The sequence below is a fragment of the Schistocerca cancellata genome, chromosome 1 (genome assembly GCF_023864275.1).
Source record: "Schistocerca cancellata isolate TAMUIC-IGC-003103 chromosome 1, iqSchCanc2.1, whole genome shotgun sequence".
NCBI classification, from domain to species: domain Eukaryota; kingdom Metazoa; phylum Arthropoda; class Insecta; order Orthoptera; family Acrididae; genus Schistocerca; species Schistocerca cancellata.
The window spans coordinates 72712379-72725546 of record NC_064626.1 but is presented as its reverse complement, the minus strand read 5'-3'; the positions used below and the strand labels follow the sequence as shown (position 1 = coordinate 72725546).

Below are 13168 nucleotides of genomic sequence, written 5' to 3'. Positions count from 1 at the left end.
TCGTGCGAGCCCGAGGTTGTTTCGGTTTGTTGTCACACGATGTTCTGCCTTCATTAAACTGTCACACCCACGAATGCACTTTCGACACATCCATAACTCCATCACCACATGTCTCCTTCAACTGTCGATGAATTTCAATTGGTTTCACACCACGCAAATTCAGAAAACGAATGATTGCATGCTGTCCAAGTAAGGAAAACGTCGCCATTTTAAGTATTTAAAACAGTTGTCATTCTCGCCGCTGGCGGTAAAATTCCATCTGCCGTACGGTGCTGCCATCTCTGGGACGTATTGACAATAAACGCGGCCTCTTTTTAAAACAATGCGCATGTTTCTATCTCTTTCCAGTCCGGAGAAAAAAAAATCGGAGGCCTTAGAACTTGAATGCACCTCGTAGTGCACGCCTCATCGCAGAACTTCGGGATCGGAGGGTTACACACTTCCTGAAGCGGGATAGATGATGATCTGTTGCAGATTAGGAGTGCACCGTTCTGCGCACAGCAAACGATCCCTAAGTGTTCCCATGTCGACCCAACGAAATCGTCAATTACGATTGCAGTAGACACGGGGATTGGACCGTTGATCAGTGGAAACGTGTCGTTTGGTCGGATGTACCAAATTTCGTGGTATACGAGGTCGATGATTGTGTCCGGATATGCAGCCATACAGGCCAACGGCTGCCTGAAATCATGCATCGCGTCACGGACGCAGGTCGGTGGGGGCAGTATAGTGCTGTGAGCGCGTTCACCCTGGTCTCCACGCGGCCTGTGGTAGTAATCGAAAACACTAGGACAGCTGTGGGCTACGTGAACATTACTGAGAACCACTTGCTTACCTTCATGCTCATTGTATTCCGGATAACTGCCCTTGTCACATGGCCAGAATTGTGCTAGGGTGGTTTGAGGAGCGCGATAGTGAGCTCCGAATTCGTATAATCTGAACCCGGTGAAACACATCTGCGACCTCACCGGATTATTCCATTTATTCACCGGAATTGCGTGACTTGTGGTTATACTATACTACTGGCCATTAAAATTGCTACACCAATAAGAAACGCAGATGATAAACGGGTAGTCATTGGACAAATATACTAGAACCGACATGTGATTACATTTTCAGTCAATTTGGGTGCATAGATCTTGAGAAATCAGTACCCACACAACCACCCCTGGCCGTAATAACGGCCTTGATACGCTTGGGCATTGAGTCAAACAGAGCTTGGACGGCGAGTACAGGTACAGCTGCCCATGCAGTTTCAACACGATACCACAGTTCGTCAAGAGTAGTGACTGGCGTATTGTGACGAGCCATTTGCTCGGCCACCATTGACCAGACGTTTTCAGTTGGTGAGAGATATGGAGGATGTGCTGGCCAGGGCAGCAGTCGAAGATTTTCTGTATCCAGATTGGCCCGTACAGGACCTGCAACATACGATCGTGCATTATCCTGCTGAAATGTAGGGTTTCGCAGGGATCGAATGAAGGGTAGAGCCACGGGTCGTAACACATCTGAAATGTAACGTCCACTGTTCAAAGTGCCGTCGATGCGAACAAGAGGTGACCGAGACGTGTAACCAATGGCACCCCATACCATCACGCCGGGTGATACGCCAGTATGACGATGATGAATACACGCTTACAATGTGCGTTCACTGCAATGTCGCCAAACACAGATGCGATCTTCATGATGCTGTAAACAGAACCTGGATTCACCCGATTCATCCGATTCGTTTGTGCACGCAGGTTCGTCGTTGAGTACAGCATCACAGGCGCTCCTGTCTGTGATGCAGAGTCAAGGGTAACCGCAGCCACGGTCTCCGAGCTGATAGTCGGTGCTGCTGCAAACGTCGTCGAACTGTTCGTGGAGATGGTTGTTGTCTTGCAAACGTCCCCATCTGTTGACTCAGGGATCGAGACGTGGCTGCACGATCCGTTACAGCCATTCGGATAAGATGGCTGTCATCTCGACTGCTAGTGATACGAGGCCGTTGGGATTCAGCACGGCGTTCCGTATTACCCTCCTTAACCCACCGATTCCATATTCTGTTAACAGTCATTGGATCTTGACCAACGCGAGCAGCAATGTCGCGATACGATAAACCGCAATCCCGATGGGCCACAATCCGACCTTTATCAAAGTCGGAAACGTGATAGTACGCATTTCTCCTCCTTACACGAGGCATCACAACAACGTTTCACTCGGCTCCGACGGTCAACTGCTGTTTGTGTATGAGAAATCGGTTGGAAACTTTCCTCATGTCAGCCACCGGCGCCAACTTTGTGTGAATGCTCTGGAAAGCTAATCATTTGCATATCACAGCATCTTGTTCCTGTCGGTTAAATTTCGCGTCTGTAGCACGTCATCTTCGTGGTGTAGCAATTTTAATGGCCAGTAGTGTATATACTTCTCCATCCCCCTTTTCTCTTTCTCGCTTTGCTGCGCTGGCGGCGTATTACTATTTACTTTCCGAAATACACACACTGCGTTCATATCGGAATCTGGGCGATTACATGTCCTAATTGAACTGAGAGTTGTGGTGTCGAATCATTGTACACTCCTGGAAATGGAAAAAAGAACACATTGACACCGGTGTGTCAGACACACCATACTTGCTCCGGACACTGCGAGAGGGCTGTACAAGCAATGATCACACGCACGGCACAGCGGACACACCAGGAACCGCGGTGTTGGCCGTCGAATGGCGCTAGCTGCGCAGCATTTGTGCACCGCCGCCGTCAGTGTCAGCCAGTTTGCCGTGGCATACGGAGCTCCATCGCAGTCTTTAACACTGGTAGCATGCCGCGACAGCGTGGACGTGAACCGTATGTGCAGTTGACAGACTTTGAGCGAGGGCGTATAGTGGGCATGCGGGAGGCCGGGTGGACGTACCGCCGAATTGCTCAACACGTGGGGCGTGAGGTCTCCACAGTACATCGATGTTGTCGCCAGTGGTCGGCAGAAGGTGCACGTGCCCGTCGACCTGGGACCGGACCGCAGCGACGCACGGATGCACGCCAAGACCGTAGGATCCTACGCAGTGCCGTAGGGGACCGCACCGCCACTTCCCAGCAAATTAGGGACACTGTTGCTCCTGGGGTATCGGCGAGGACCATTCGCAACCGTCTCCATGAAGCTGGGCTACGGTCCCGCACACCGTTAGGCCGTCTTCCGCTCACGCCCCAACATCGTGCAGCCCGCCTCCAGTGGTGTCGCGACAGGCGTGAATGGAGGGACGAATGGAGACGTGTCGTCTTCAGCGATGAGAGTCGCTTCTGCCTCGGTGCCAATGATGGTCGTATGCGTGTTTGGCGCCGTGCAGGTGAGCGCCACAATCAGGACTGCATACGACCGAGGCACACAGGGCCAACACCCGGCATCATGGTGTGGGGAGCGATCTCCTACACTGGCCGTACACCACTGGTGATCGTCGAGGGGACACTGAATAGTGCACGGTACATCCAAACCGTCATCGAACCCATCGTTCTACCATTCCTAGACCGGCAAGGGAACTTGCTGTTCCAACAGGACAATGCACGTCCGCATGTATCCCGTGCCACCCAACGTGCTCTAGAAGGTGTAAGTCAACTACCCTGGCCAGCAAGATCTCCGGATCTGTCCCCCATTGAGCATGTTTGGGACTGGATGAAGCGTCGTCTCACGCGGTCTGCACGTCCAGCACGAACGCCGGTCCAACTGAGGCGCCAGGTGGAAATGGCATGGCAAGCCGTTCCACAGGACTACATCCAGCATCTCTACGATCGTCTCCATGGGAGAATAGCAGCCTGCATTGCTGCGAAAGGTGGATATACACTGTACTAGTGCCGACATTGTGCATGCTCTGTTGCCTGTGTCTATGTGCCTGTGGTTCTGTCAGTGTGATCATGTGATGTATCTGACCCCAGGAATGTGTCAATAAAGTTTCCCCTTCCTGGGACAATGAATTCACGGTGTTCTTATTTCAATTTCCAGGAGTGTATTTGCTGTCTAAGCTGATCTGTTAACTTACAGAGACAAAGAACGAAGTGTTCGGATTAAAAAGTGTTCAAAACAAGGATTTAGTTATAAGGACGTAGGATTCCGCGGCCGGTGTCATAATGATTAAAATTTTTCTGGAGATTATGCCGCGTCATTGCTAAAAACTAACAACAAATTAACTAAAACCGACGTTTCGGCCGAATTGCAACGGCCTTCCTCAGGGCACGACTGGTTTTGCATGGGGATAGGTGCTTCTGTTTATCACAGACAATCGATGTCTGACGTCACTGTTGTAAAACTTTTAATTGGCCCTCTAATATGATTGGCTAATACGTATAGAAGATGACGACCGTAATGTGATGGAATTTTGCACCCCTTTACAATCAAGTGCTGGAACTTCATCACCCTCGTTCTTTCGAATGAGCCAAAGACTACGTCGTTGATTTCTTTGATTAGACCCACGTGAGCAGTATTATTCTTTGTTCATCCGTCGCGTTTAGAGTGATTGTCTGTAATTAGATCGTGAAATTGTGAGTTCGAAACAGCTGAGGAAAGTTTTTTTTATGGCGTCATGTGTTATACTGTTAGTTGCTCGTATTAGTGTAAAATGTACTTAATTTGATGTAGAAGCTATCTGTCCTTGCATATGTCATTTGCGGATTTTACGAACTAAATTTACACGCACAGACGGATTTTCAGATACCTTACATTCCTACTGTGCATATGGATATCGCCTTACTTATACAGGAACAGCAGACGCCACATACGCTCGTAGGATGCGGGCGTAATATTGTGATTCGGCAGTGTACATTTAGTTGGACAGTTTAAAAAGAAATGGCAAACGGAATTCGAGAGCATCTAATGAGGAATGCTATCGTCCTTTCAGTGTTGCCATAACTTTAATACCTTTGAAATTGATTTGATTTACATACTGTTATTATGCAGTTGAAACATCAGGTTGACAACGTTTGTGTTTAGATTAATTACATCTGTGCGTGTAGAAAGGAATACAATGCAAATGCAATTAATTTCAGAGGGCACATATTGCGTTTTGATGAGTAAACAAAAGTATGCTTTTGCATGAATAAGAGAAAATATGCCTGATTCAGTGATTGAACAAACGTTGTTGCAAGCTGACGTCCTTACCGCAGTGTATTATTAAAAACTGGAGTAAAAGGTGGCAGATTTTAGCTGACGTTTTTAATTTTTGTAGAAGGAAGAAAGAGGCAAAATGTGACCAATATCACTCTTCACCCCTCCTCCCCCGTGATCGCAAGTAAACTGTTCCGTTTAGTCACACAGTTTACAGTAAAATATTTTTTTTTTCGTTTTTACGTATTTTGCTACCCTTTAGTAGCTGTCTTGAGTACGTGTTGGTGGGTTAGCGACGAAACTGGAAAAAAGTCCGACGCATTTTTAAGCAGCTAAGATATTCTTTATAACGCTGACGAGATAGAAGGTGAAATCTAGGTTGTTAAGCTGCGTGTGTCCCCTTCAATTTCTTCTACACGATCGACGTTTCGGCCTCTCTGCCGCTATCTTCCTCAGGTGTTCGTGTTTGTCTGAACCATGTTGCTAGATACGAGGGTTGCCCAGTAAGTAATGCCCCATATTTTTTTTCTCCGAAATAAAAAATATTAGAAATGTGACACCTTAGGTGCGAGTTATTTGAAGTTTCCCGCGTGTGTACGCAAAGTTTCAATTTCCTCCGACAGAGAGCGGTGGTGTAGGAATGTTCTAAAATGGCGTCTGCAGGTGACATCCGTCATAAACAACGTGCAGTGATTGAATTTCTCGTAGCAGAGGAAGAAACCGTGGGCAATATTCATAAACGCTTGTGCAAAGTCTACGGAACATCTGCAGTCGATAGGAGTACTGTTGGTCGCTGGGCACAGAGGGTGAAAGCATCAGAGGGCGGTGCTGCGGAGCTCCGAGATTTGCCGCGGTCGGGAAGGCCTCCCACGGCTGTCACGCCTGACATGTTGCAACGGGCTGATGTTCTCATTCGACGGGATCGACGCATTACGACTCGACAATTGGCACAGGAGTTGTCAGTAAGCAAAGGAAGTGTGGATGTGATTATCAATCAGCTTGGATACTCAAAAGTGTGTGCATGATAACGCTCGTCCTCACACAAGTTTGAGGACTTGTGAACACATCGCGAAACTGGGTTGGATAGTGTTACCCCATCCACCCTACAGCCCCGATTTGGCTCCTTCAGACTTTCACTTGTTTGGGCCAATGAAGAATTTCATTCGTGGAAGACGTTTTGCCGATGACGAAGAAGTGATTCACGAAGTGACAACCTGGCTCCGTAGGCAGAGTACAGATTTTTACCGGCAGGGAATACACGCTCTTGTGTCTCGCTGGAAAAAGGCCGTCGAACTTGAAGGAGATTATGTGGAAAAATAAAGCAAGTAGACAAAACATCAGTCTTTCACATATGTAAATTTGATTGTTGTGGAATAAATACTTCTGGAGAAAAAAAATATGGGGCATTATTTACTGGGCAACCCTCGTATATCTCCACACGCATCAAGTCCCTTTGAATATAAAATAAATGGAATGAAACCACGAACACCAGAAGATTCTAAAGACCATCACGGAGAGAGAGACTCGAGACGTTGATAGTGTAGAAGAAATTCAAGAGGAACATGATGCGCCTAACAACATAGAAAATTTTAACTTCAGTGACTACGGCCACAAATGTCTGCAGTCTTATATTGATAAGATACTTGCGAAGAAGTAATAAAAAACGCAAGTCAAAGAAGCCCTTCGGACTTGGCTGCCGGTCTCCGAGAGAAGCGACCGACTTAAAACATTGCAAGAAAAAATGCTTCAAGCAGTTCATTCATCAGAGTGAAATTTGAAGGCTGAGTGAGCGAATGTGTATTTGTTCCCTTTCATTTATATTTGATTCAAAATGTGTGTACTTTATTCGGAAAAGAAAGGAATAATTTAATTTTGTTCAAATGTGTGTGAAATCTTATGGGACTTAACTGCTAAGGTCATCAGTCCCTAAGCTTACACACTACGTAACCTAAATTATCCTAAGGACAATCACACACACTCATGCCGGAGGGAGGACTCGAACCTCCGCAGGGACCAGCCGCACAGTCCATGACTGCAGCGCCTGAGACCGCTCGGCTAATCCCGCGCCGCTGTATTTTAATGTGACCCGTCGACAACAGGGTCGTTAGCACAAGTACAAGCATGGGGAAGGAAATCGGCAGTGTCCCTTTTTTTATTTTTTATTCATTTTTAAAGGAACTATCCAGGCATTCAGTTTAAACAATTGAAGTAGGTAGCCCCATTTGAACTCAAGAAAAATAGGTGATTTTGTGATTTTCGTGATTTTTGCCAGTAAAATGAAAAGTAATTCTAAATCCGATAATACAGTTCTATTCCTTACACATTTGCCTTTAAGATTTTTTGTGTGTGTCCTCAACGGACACTAACTGTAACCGTTGCACCAGGTGGAAGGATACCTTGCAGCCGGATCATTGGTCATCGGCGGGAATTCTCGATGCCCACTTGTTGGACCTGAAACAAAATAATTTTGTGATAGTCTTTTCAATATATTTTCTATTGGCATACATAGGATAACAGAAAACTGTTAAGTTCCAACGAAATGGTGAAGTGTTAAAACAAATGTCATTTTTCTCTTTGAAGTCAGTACCGCCATTCGACTGTTGTTTATTTGCAGTGTTACATTAAAACTTACACAATCATGATTTCGGCTTATGCCATCTTAGGCACTGTATAACACTTGACAATGGCACTTTGAAGCCGAAATCATGATCGTGTAAGTGTTACTGTAACACTGCAAATAAACAACAGTCGAATGGCGGTACTGACTTTAAAGAAATATGACTGTGGCCCCGCACTATGAAAAAAAGATGTCATTTTTCTCGTCTACAAAATCGAGACACAACGTGTACCAAAAATAAATTTTTGAGGACACCACGAAACGGCTACTAAGGGGATGGAAAATTTGATTTAGAATGCAGGCGTCAAATTCGATCAAAGTCGACGGTACCCCTCTCAAGTTGTGTTTCGCGCTAATTTGAAAAATACAGTTTCGAGGAAAAGGCGTTTAAATCTTTGGTTTTTTTTGTAGTCAAGTTAAATATACCTGTAGGTCAGCGATCCCAGGGCCACACAGCAACCTATCCAGATCCGAAATGAGGCCCTCCTCCATCTTCTTCATGGCCGTGGTGGTTCTGCACGCCTCAGTGGCAGCTTCTGTCATTCGCTGCTCTGCTCCCTCCATACGTTTTTCGTCCGCTTTTTATGCAGAAGCTGTAACAGGCTGGTCTGATCTCAAGTTCGATAACCTGTCCGTAATACTTGTTAGGCCGTTGTTGAAATTACACGTCGGCTATTTTCTTCTCGCTGTGAATAGTTTTCGGAGACACTTTTCAACATATCACCTTGTAACTCTATAGCGGAGTTTCTGACAAACTCGGGATGAACACTACAGTAAAGTAGGCACATCTGAGAACATTTTAAGCAACAAGAAATCAATTTTTTAAATCTTCAGTCTTTAAGGTGACCATAGACCTGCAGAACCAGAGGTCGGTTTCAAACTTGCTCCATCCAGTGATTTAACAAATTCATCATCTGGGGGAGTATTTTTGTAAAGGCGTGTGTCCACTAGCAAGTGAATTTCCGCAGTTTGCTTGCAGAAACTACTACTGCAAATTCTTTGACACGCAACACCTCCAGCAAGTCGACTTCCACAAGTTCCGTCAACTTCCAGAAGTAGCTTCCTCAAGTTAGCGGAAACAATTTTTTGCACCTTGCCGCCCCAAGTACTTGTAGAACTTGTCAGTGCCTTGAAGTTTTTCTCAGACAGAGGAGTTTTGTGTGGCAATACCGGTACAAAAGTTTCAGCGTCGAAAAGGAGACTAAAGGAAAGACAAATGGGCCGAAAACCAACGTACTATTGGATCCGTATAAATGTGTAATTTGGCCACCGCTAGTCAGGGAAGTGTAAAATGAATTCTGTCATGCAGTGAAACATTTTGTAGTAATATCGGTAGAACATAACGTAGGAAATCAGCATACATTGCACCATTTAGATTGCCATCGATAAAATGAGGGCCAGTTATCCTTCCTCCCATAATGCCGCACCATACATTAACCTGCCAAGGTCACTGATGTTCCACTTGTGGCAGCCATCGTGGATTTTCCGTTACCCAATAGTGCATATGATGCCGGTTTACGATACCACTGTTGGTGAATGACGCTTCGTCGCTAAATAGAACGCGTGCAAAAAATCTATCGTCGTCCCGTAATTTCTCATGTGCCCAGTGACAGAACTGTACACGATGTTAAAAGTCGTCGCCATGCAATTCCTGGTGCGTAGAAATATGGCACGGGTGCAATCGATGTTGATGTAGCATTCTCAACACCGACGTTTTTGATATTTCCATTTCTCGCACAATTTGTCTGCTACTGATGTGCGGATTAGCCGCGACAGCAGCTAAAACACCTACTTGGGCATCATCATTTGTTGCAGGTCGTGGTTGACGTTTCACACGTGGCTGAACTCTTCCTATTTCCTTAAATAACGTAACTATCCGGCGAAACTTGGATGATGTCGTCCAGGATACCGAGCAGCATACATAGCACACGGCCGTTGGGCATTTTGATCACAATAGCCATGCATCAACATGATATCGACCTTTTCCGCAATTGGTAAACGGTCCATTTTAACACTGGTAATGCATCACGAAGCAAATACAGTCCGCACTGGCGGATTGTTACGTGATGCCACGTACTTATACGTTTGTGATTATTACCGCGCCATCTACCACAAAGCGAAAAAGTGGTCCAACTAAAACATTCATATTTGTTTACGTACTACACAAATATGTAATAAAATTTGGGGTTCCTATTTTTAAAACGCAGTTGATATCCGTTTGACCTATGGCAGCGCCATCTAGCGGGCCAACCATAGCGCCATCTGGTTTCCCCCTTCAAGCTAGACGAATTTCGTTCTTTGTAGTTTTTTCGTTTGATGCTTATTTGGTGAGATATTTGGCCCGGTCACTATCAATGAACCACCCTCTATATATTCACTTGTGTTTTCTACATGTTGTTGTAGTTGTGGTCTTCAGTCCTGAGACTGGTTTGATGCAGCTCTCCATAATACTCTATCCTGTGCAAGCTTCTTCATCTCCCAGTACCTACTGCAACCTACATCCTTCTGAATCTGCTTAGTGTATTCATCTCTTGGTCTCCCTCTACGATTTTTACCATCCAATACTAAATTGGTGATCCCTTGATGCCTCAGAACGTGTCCTACCAACCGATCCCTTGTTCTAGCCAAGTTGTGCCACAAACTTCTCTTCTCCCCAATCCTATTCAGTACTTCCTCATTAGTTATGTGATCTACCCATCTAATCTTCAGCATTCTTCTGTAGCACCACATTTCGAAAGCTTCTATTCTCTTCTTGTCCAAACTATTTATCGTCCATGTTTTACTTCCATACATGGCTACACTCCATACAAATACTTTCAGAAACGACTTCCTGACACTTAACTCTATACTCGATGTTAACAAATTTCTCTTCTTCAGAAACGCTTTCCTTGCCATTGCCAGTCTGCATTTTATATCCTCTCTACTTCGACCATCATCAGTTATTTTTCTCCCCAAATAGCAGAACTCCTTTACTACTTTAAGTGTCTCATTTCCTAATCTAATTCCCTCAGCATCACCCGACTTAATTCGACTGCATTCCATTATCCTCGTTTTGCTTTTGTTGATGTTCATCTTATATACACCTTTCAAGACACTGTCCATTCCGTTCAACTGCTCTTCCAAATCCTTTGCTGTCTCTGACAGAATTACAATGTCATCGGCGAACCTCAAAGTTTTTATTTCTTCTCCATGGATTTTAATACCTACTCCGAATTTTTCTTTTGTTTGCTTTACTGTTTGCTCAATATACAGATTGAACAACATCGGGGAGAGGCTACAACCCTGTCTCACTCCCTTCCCAACCACTGCTTCCCTTTCATGTCCCTCGACTCTTATAACTGCCATCTGGTTTCTGTACAAATTGTAAATAGCCTTTCGCTCCCTGTATTTTACCCCTACCACCTTCACGCTTTCTACATGTACGATCTCATAAAACTAATCGCAGACCGAGTCATTCGAAAAATCCTCAGGAAGTGTAGTCCACTAACAAAGGAAGTAGCTTTCAAAATCCCCGTTCGACGATTCTTGGATGTTGCTAGTCAGTCTGGGGATCTTTAGCAGATATGATTGATAGAGAAAGCGTCACAGAGGTGCTCATAAACTCCATTGCAGACGCTGCAAGAGAGGCGTTGTGCATCACGGTACGGTTTACTTTTAAAACTCAGCGGGCATACGTTCCTAGAAGAGTCAACCAACATACAGGGTGATTCAAAAAGAATACCACAACTTTAAAAATGTGTATTTAATGAAAGAAACATAATATAACCTTCTGTTGTACATCATTACAAAGAGTATTTAAAAAGGTTTTTTTTTTCACTCAAAAACAAGTTCAGAGATGTTCAATATGGCCCCCTCCAGACACTCGAGCAATATCAACCCGATACTCCAACTCGTTCCACACTCTCTGTAGCATATCAGGTGTAACAGTTTGGATAGCTGCTGTTATTTCTCGTTTCAAATCATCAATGGTGGTTGGGAGAGGTGGCCGAAACACCATATCCTTAACATACCCCCATAAGAAAAAATCGCAGGGGGTAAGATTAGGGCTTCTTGGAGGCCAGTGATGAAGTGCTCTGTCACGGGCTGCCTGGCGGCCGATCCATCGCCTCGGGTAGTTGACGTTCAGGTTTCATAACTAACCTTTTTCGTAGGACTCTCCATACAGTTGATTGTGGAATTTGCAGCTCTCTGCTAGCTCTGCGAGTCGATTTTCCTGGGCTGCGAACAAATGCTTGCTGGATGCGTGCTACATTTTCATCACTCGTTCTCGGCCGTCCAGAACTTTTCACTTTGCACAAACACCCATTCTCTGTAAACTGTTTATACCAACGTTTAATACACCACCTATCAGGAGGTTTAACACCATACTTCGTTCGAAACGCACGCTGAACAACTGTCGTCGATTCACTTCTGCCGTACTCAATAACACAAAAAGCTTTGTGTTGAGCGGTCGCCATCTTGGCATCAAATGACGCTGACGCCTAGTCAACAGCGCCTCAAGCGAACAAATGTACAACTAAATGAAACTTTATAGCTCCCTTAATTCGCCGACAGATAGTGCTTAGCTCTGCCTTTTGTCGTTGCAGAGTTTTAAATTCCTAAAGTTGTGGTATTCTTTTTGAATCACCCTGTATTGCTTTGTTCTACGTGTATCTCATGAGAAGGCGTTGAAGATAAAAGTGGAGATTTTTCGATCCCACATGGTTACCTACCAACAATCTCTCTTTTCGCAGACCATTCGTTACTGGAACAGGAAAGGGGGGGGTGGGAGGGGGAGAGTGACAATGGTACAGAGAGTGCCGTGCGTCACGGACTAGAGATGTACATGTAGAAAACAGAAGTGAGGTGTAGTATGCACAGGGTGTTTCAAAATGAATATACGGGTTTTAGGCTTTGTAGCACATATTACATTCACCTTACAACTATAAATAATACACCAAATGAAAGAGAAAAACAAATAGTTTTTCATACAGTTATTCAGTGCGAACACCGATCACACATCGAGTCGATAGGTGAGTTGTTCCGAAACCTTGATCAATGTGTCTGGAGTAACTGTTGCAATAACACTGTTTCTAAAGTCGGATTGATTGGCTAGTATCGGAGACACACACACATAATCGCGTCAGATCGTGTGTGAACGTGGAGGTCATGCATAAAATGCATCCACCGGACGGACTCGTGGTCGTTTAATCAGTCGCAGACTGAGTTATGCTGGTGAGGCGGCGCATCATCTTGCTCACAAATAAAGATGTGTTGTTGGGCTTCTCCCATTGAGGCACGGGCCACAGCTGTATCACATCAAGATAAGAAACATCAGTTACAGTTGATTCACCGAAAAAGAAACGTCCATAAACGTTCCGCGGGGATATTTCTTGGGGCTAAGCGTGAATGATTTGCACTCGTTCAACACGTTTTTCAGTCACTCTTTGTCATTCCATACTCTTCTCATTGCGCAAAGGTACACAGGCAAAACTGTTTGAGTTG

General features: G+C 45.0%; 1 protein-coding gene across 2 annotated transcripts in view; it reads left to right on the top strand.

Annotated features, from left to right (window-relative positions):
* Positions 1–13168, top strand: part of LOC126165243 (protein-tyrosine sulfotransferase-like) — a 1037382-nt gene that overhangs the window by 9516 nt on the left and 1014698 nt on the right. The window lies entirely within an intron of this gene.